The 5,566-nt window shown below is 44.9% G+C and overlaps 1 long non-coding RNA gene across 1 annotated transcript; it reads left to right on the forward strand.

Moving 5' to 3' along the window:
- The first annotated feature begins 2,149 nt into the window (after positions 1-2,149).
- On the forward strand, positions 2,150-5,200 carry LOC142818787 (uncharacterized). The gene is made up of 3 exons (XR_012896426.1): positions 2,150-2,170; positions 2,556-2,662; positions 4,851-5,200. It is a non-coding gene; the product is annotated as an uncharacterized LOC142818787 (long non-coding RNA).
- The last annotated feature ends 366 nt before the right edge of the window (positions 5,201-5,566 follow it).

The raw sequence follows: 5,566 nt of genomic DNA on the forward strand, positions 1-5,566 counted from the left end.
AGGAGAAGGGTGTGGGGAAGGTTTTTCTGCATCACAGTCAGAGCTCTGCAGATACCAAACTCTTGCCATCCTGACTTGGTATCCTGTAATTCTGCAGTAGCATTGGAGTTGGGAGCTCTGTGGCATCTTTGCAAAGCTGCAAGCCATGGGCCATTTTGGTGAAGTCCATAGTCAGCCTCTCATAACTCTGAAGGAAAAGAACAATCGCAAAGAATGTAGGACCTGATCCAGTGGCCCCTACTTAGGTGAGTCATCTCACAGAACTCAATGGCACTACTTGTGTGAGTAATAACTGCTTAGGAAATTAAGGGCTGCAGGCCCAATTTTCACCCAGAGTTGGGTCCAGGCACCAGAAGCAGGCTATAAATAAGAAGGCCACATAGATGGCTCCAATCAGGTCAGACCAAATAACTAAACTCAGCCTGGGGTATGTCCCAGCAGGGTTGTGATTGCCCGCAGGAGCAAGTGGCTTGAGCACTGGATCTGAAGAGCCCTACCTTAATTTCCCTGTGTGGGAACACCCCAAGGTGCTCACTGGGGTGTGTTGGGCTTATTTCTTTTGTTGGCAACTTTTAACCATCCTGCTGAGGGCAACTGCACTGCTTATATTAGGCAGCTGCAGTAAAGCAAGCCTTTGATATTCACCAGACTCTGTGGCTATGTCTACACTGCCCCCATTTTGCACAAAAGATATGCAAATGAGGTGAAGCGTGGAATATCGCTGTGCCTCAATGGAATAATTAATGAGGCTCCATTTTTGCGCAAGAGGCTTTTGCTGTGCAAAAAGGAGCTCTTGCACAAGAGGAGGGTTTTGCACAAAAAGGAGCCCTGTAGATGGCTCCATTTTGCGCAAAAGCCTCTTGCACAAAAACGGAGGCTCATTAATTATGCAAATGAGGCACAGAGATATTCCCCACTTCACCTCATTTGCATTTTTTTTGCACAAAACGGGGGCAGTGCAGACATAGCCTGTGAGTGCTATAGAAACCTAAGGGGTTGGAGCCTCTGGCTGAAGTCCCAATACCACATGCCTCTGAGTGCACGATACCCCCAGCACGGTGCCAACTGTATGGAGGACTGGTGTCCCATGGAGTGGGAGCATCGCCCTGCAGTGGGGTTGATCACTTTGTACAATGAGAAGATTTGTAGTGTCCTGGAGCGCTTTTCATTTTATAGCTAAAAAGTCATCTGGCTCCTCTGTCACCATTTCCCTGAAAGGATGGTTTAATCCTTAGCAATTCACTGTCCCTGGAAACAGGAGAATGGGATTAATTTAGCAGCCAAAAGCCTTTCTGCTGCTACATGAAGGGCTATTAGCGTGAATAGCTATTAGACTGTCTACAGAGAGTGAGGGAAGACCCAATCAAACTTGCATCGTTTCAATACATTTACTTAACTAGCTCCTCAAGGTGAAGTTTTACTTTGTCTGATCTTCAGGAAATTGTATCTGCTGTGTTCATGCAATCTGTGAGGCCCTGAGAAGGGGGAGACCCTGGGTCCCTCTCCCTCTGTAGGCAGTTTCACTTGCTGGAGTTCCCCACGAGTTGTTTTTTTTTAACCTAACACTCAAGATCCAGCCGTTTGAAGATTAGAACCAGAAATAGCAATGGTTTGTCTTCATTTTTTTTTTAATGGAACAAATTAAGAATATAAACTAAGGGGAATCTTTGGAGTAATGTTAGACACTCTAGAAAACATAAACATTTAGGAATATTTTTTTACTTACAACGGGCCACATTCTCTGTGGGGGTTGGTGTTACTATTCTGAAGTTAATAGAGTGACACTAGAAACAAATGTGTTCTTCTGTGCTTTCTTATGAACAGAAACAACTGCTTGCATCAGAGTAAGAGCCCTCAGCGTTCGTGGGAGAGCACCACGGATGGAAGGTAGGGTTTTATGTTTTCTCCTGTATTAACAAGGAAGTCCTTCACTTCAAGGACAGGCCCAGCTCTAAGCAGCCCTAATGGCCTATTCCAAGTTTTGCTGCTTTAAGGAAAGCCCTCCTGGGACTTGTAGTCTTCAGAAGGATCATGTGATCAAATTGGTTGCAAGCCCTGCTGGGTAATGGGGGGGGGGGAAGGGTAGGCCTATATAAGGCCACCTCTGTGGTCAGCCTAGGACTGTGAGAGAGCAGGAGTGGGGGCTTTTCTTTTGGGTTGTGGCCTGTGGGTGAGTAACAGTCTGGGACAGGTCTGCTGGAAAGAGGTTGGGGGAAAGGCCTGAATTCAGGTGAGGTCTCCAGGTGGACTGCAGGGAAGAAGGCCTCAGAGGACTGAGGCAGGGCTGGAAGCCTCTGGGTAGCAGGATGCCTGTGATATAGAGTCCTAGGGCTTCAGGTTGGAGTAGAAGGAAGACTGACCTGGCCTTTGCAGGGGTAACACCTCTGAGTGAGGGAAGGACTTGGAGAGAATGGTGCAATTAAGGGATGGTAATTTGGTGTTATGCCTTGGAGAGGAGAGAAGAGGAACAGGCTTTTGTGGCCCAATGAAGAGACTGGGAGGAAGGTTTTTTTTGTTTTGTTTTGGGGGTTTTTTTTGGACTCTTCTTCTCCAAGACTGGGATGGATCTAACCTGGCCAAAGCACTGCAACCTTCAAGTTCCGGAAGCTACTAAATACATGAGAAGGGAAACTGAGAAACATATGAGCTGATGTTGGACCAGGTAAGCTGTGGTCGTACTTACCCAAGCAGATAATATGACATTTCTTTTTCACATACAGTCTCTTTGTAGCTCATTGCACAAGTGGCTTAATAAGGGTTATGATAAGCTAGGGAGGTCAGGCTGCATTTTATGCTGGTTGTTGTTAAGTGACTGTTTTCTTCATTGAAGTGAAGCTCTGACAGTGCTAAGTAAAACCAGACTTTATGCCTGAAGGTGTTGCATCACCTCTTCTTCCCCTGATCATGGTAAACTCATCTCAGTTCTCAGCAGAATCTAACCACTGGCTTCTCTAACTAAAAACATCTGCATGATGCCTCTATTGCTGCTGCAGTGTCAGATTTAATTCATCAGTTTGGGGCTTGGTGAAATAAAAACCCAAGTGAGGGCTGATTTGGATTTTATATCTCATTTTATCCAACCCCCGAAGTTCTGACTTTAGACCTAACTTATGTATGCATTTTTATACAATGCCTAGCACAATATGATCTCATCATGGGTGGGGATTGTAGGCCCTACAATTACTTTAAAAAAAAATAAAGATGGGTAAAAATGGTAGCCGAGAACATTTTTTAATGCAAAATCCTCATTGTTTTAGCTTTTCCTTGTTTGTCTTACAAAACAAAACCCACGGTTGGCTTTAGAGGCAGGACCTGTTTCTCTGTTGACAAGCCCAAAAACTTGGAGACGGGTGGAGTCCGATACATGATTCTAATGTTGACTCTTCTTAATCTTAAAGATAGGGTAAGTAGCAAGGTTTCCTCTAAAAAAACTGTGTGGTAGCCCAGCCCATCAGCTGCTTAATGAGCCCCACCTAGCCAGGCGCTCAGGACTACCCTCACACAGAGCTGCCTGGCTTCTGTAGCTCAGGGTGGGGTACTTCTTTCTCAGTGATAGCAGCCAGGCAGCTGTGTGTGGAGCCAAGCACCTATCTGCGCAGGGCTCATTAAGCAGCTGCTGGGCTGGGCTACTGCGCAGCTTAGAGGGAATCTAAGTAGCCCTAACTATATCCTTCTAGTTTTGTGTTTCCAAGGTAGACTGGACCATGTATGTTAGTCACCTTGGTATTTCAGCTCCGTATACAAACTTTCAGCACCGTGCTATGGGATAGACTTGAGTTTGCAGCGTTGTACTAATGTAACCCAGCGACAGGGTTTCCCTGTAAATGTCCTTCCTGTTGGAAGAGGACTAGGTCAAGAAAGGATGTCATATTGGCTGCTGCTGCTGCTGCACTTTCAGGCTGTGTCCAGACTCAGGGGTTTTTTCGAAAAAAGTAGCCTTTTTTTCGAAAAAACTTCCCCTGCGTCCATACTCAAGCCTCGTTCTTTCGAAATTAATTCGAAAGAACGCGGCTTTTCTTTCGATGGCGGTAAACCTCATTTCACGAGGAAGAACGCCTTCTTTCGAAAGTTCCTCTTTCGAAAGAAGGCGTTCTTCAATGTAAATAGGGCTTCTTCAAAAGAGAGCATCCAGACTCACTGGATGCTTTCTTTCAAAAAAGCAAGCCGCTTTTTCGAAATTTCTCCGTGCAGTCTAGACGCTCTCTTTCGAAAGAGGCTCTTTTGAAAGATGCTTTCGAAAGAGCCTCTTTCGAAAGAAGCCTGCAGTCTAGACAGCCTCAGATTGGAGTCCTTATATTCTTCTGTTAGCGTCACAATGAATCCTTGCAGAAGGTGGCGTGTGCCTGGGGTAAATAACAAAAGTGGTTAAAAACGTCAAGAGCTAAAATCTCCATGTGGACCTAACCTGGTGTGATTACATGGAGATGTGGCCATAACCTTCCCCCTTTCCTCCTGAACCGCACAAGTCCAGCATTCACCTATAAGGGTATCCGTTGACTCCATCCAAAGAAGCCCCTTCTAGGGCAGATAGCAATCTCTGCAAAATGTCACAGCAGACTACTGGGGGCGAATTAGCTAATGTTTGTGAGGAGTAGGGAAGATAAAAAATGTTCTGATATAAGTGCTAATATTCAGTGATGGTAAGCCAAGCCAGTGACTCAAATGGAATGTAAGTGGTTCATAGCCTTAGTGCTGGCCCTCTATACGGGGTGAATTTCACCCATTCTCTAAAATGTCCTGCCATTTTTTTTTCCCTCGGTGTCTGTTTCCGTAGCCATGAGGGATGCAACACTGGACTTTATCCAAACCTTCATGCTATGAAGTTCCATTTTTTTCTCCTCTTTTGACAGCTCCAGTTACACAATTCCTTCACACATCATATGACCCGCGTCACTGTCTTTGCTGAGGAAAGCACTTTAGGGCCTGACTTAAAGAGGTGAGGAGTGATGTCTGCACAGTGGAGATGGGGGCGTAAGATGTCCATGTTATTTCGTACAGCTATCCTTAGGGAATCAATGGGACATTTAACGACTGTTTTATTCGTTATTAAGGCACTCTTGTCTGCTGCAGTACCAGTTGATTGGGGGGCATTACTTCTGTTACAAACTATTGGCAATTTGGTACAGAATTTTGCTTCCTGTCATTTCATGATCAGAATTCCTAATTTTTAGTGTTTAAAGCATAACAAAAAATATTGTCAATAGTGCAAGTTTCTCAAGCTCATGTTCTTTCTTTCACTATTTATTAATGTGACAGGGATATAGACCAGGTGGGAGCAGCAGCGACTTGTCAGTATCCTGTGCAGTTGTATTTAATGTTTGCTCTTTAATAGGCCTGGTCACTAGCTACCAACTGGAGAAATCTCATGATGGCTGATGCTGTGTCACAATGGTCTGGTCTACACTAGGAAATTAGATTAATTTAACTGGCAATCAGGGATGTGAGAAATCCACACACTGAGTAGCATTGTTAAACTGACCGAAATCCCATGTAGCCAGCACTATCACCTCTAAGGCGACATCTGTACTTACTGTGCTGGAGATTGATTTTTTTTTTCTGGGTTCAG

This window comes from Pelodiscus sinensis, chromosome 18 (assembly GCF_049634645.1).
Source record: "Pelodiscus sinensis isolate JC-2024 chromosome 18, ASM4963464v1, whole genome shotgun sequence".
Taxonomy (NCBI): domain Eukaryota; kingdom Metazoa; phylum Chordata; order Testudines; family Trionychidae; genus Pelodiscus; species Pelodiscus sinensis.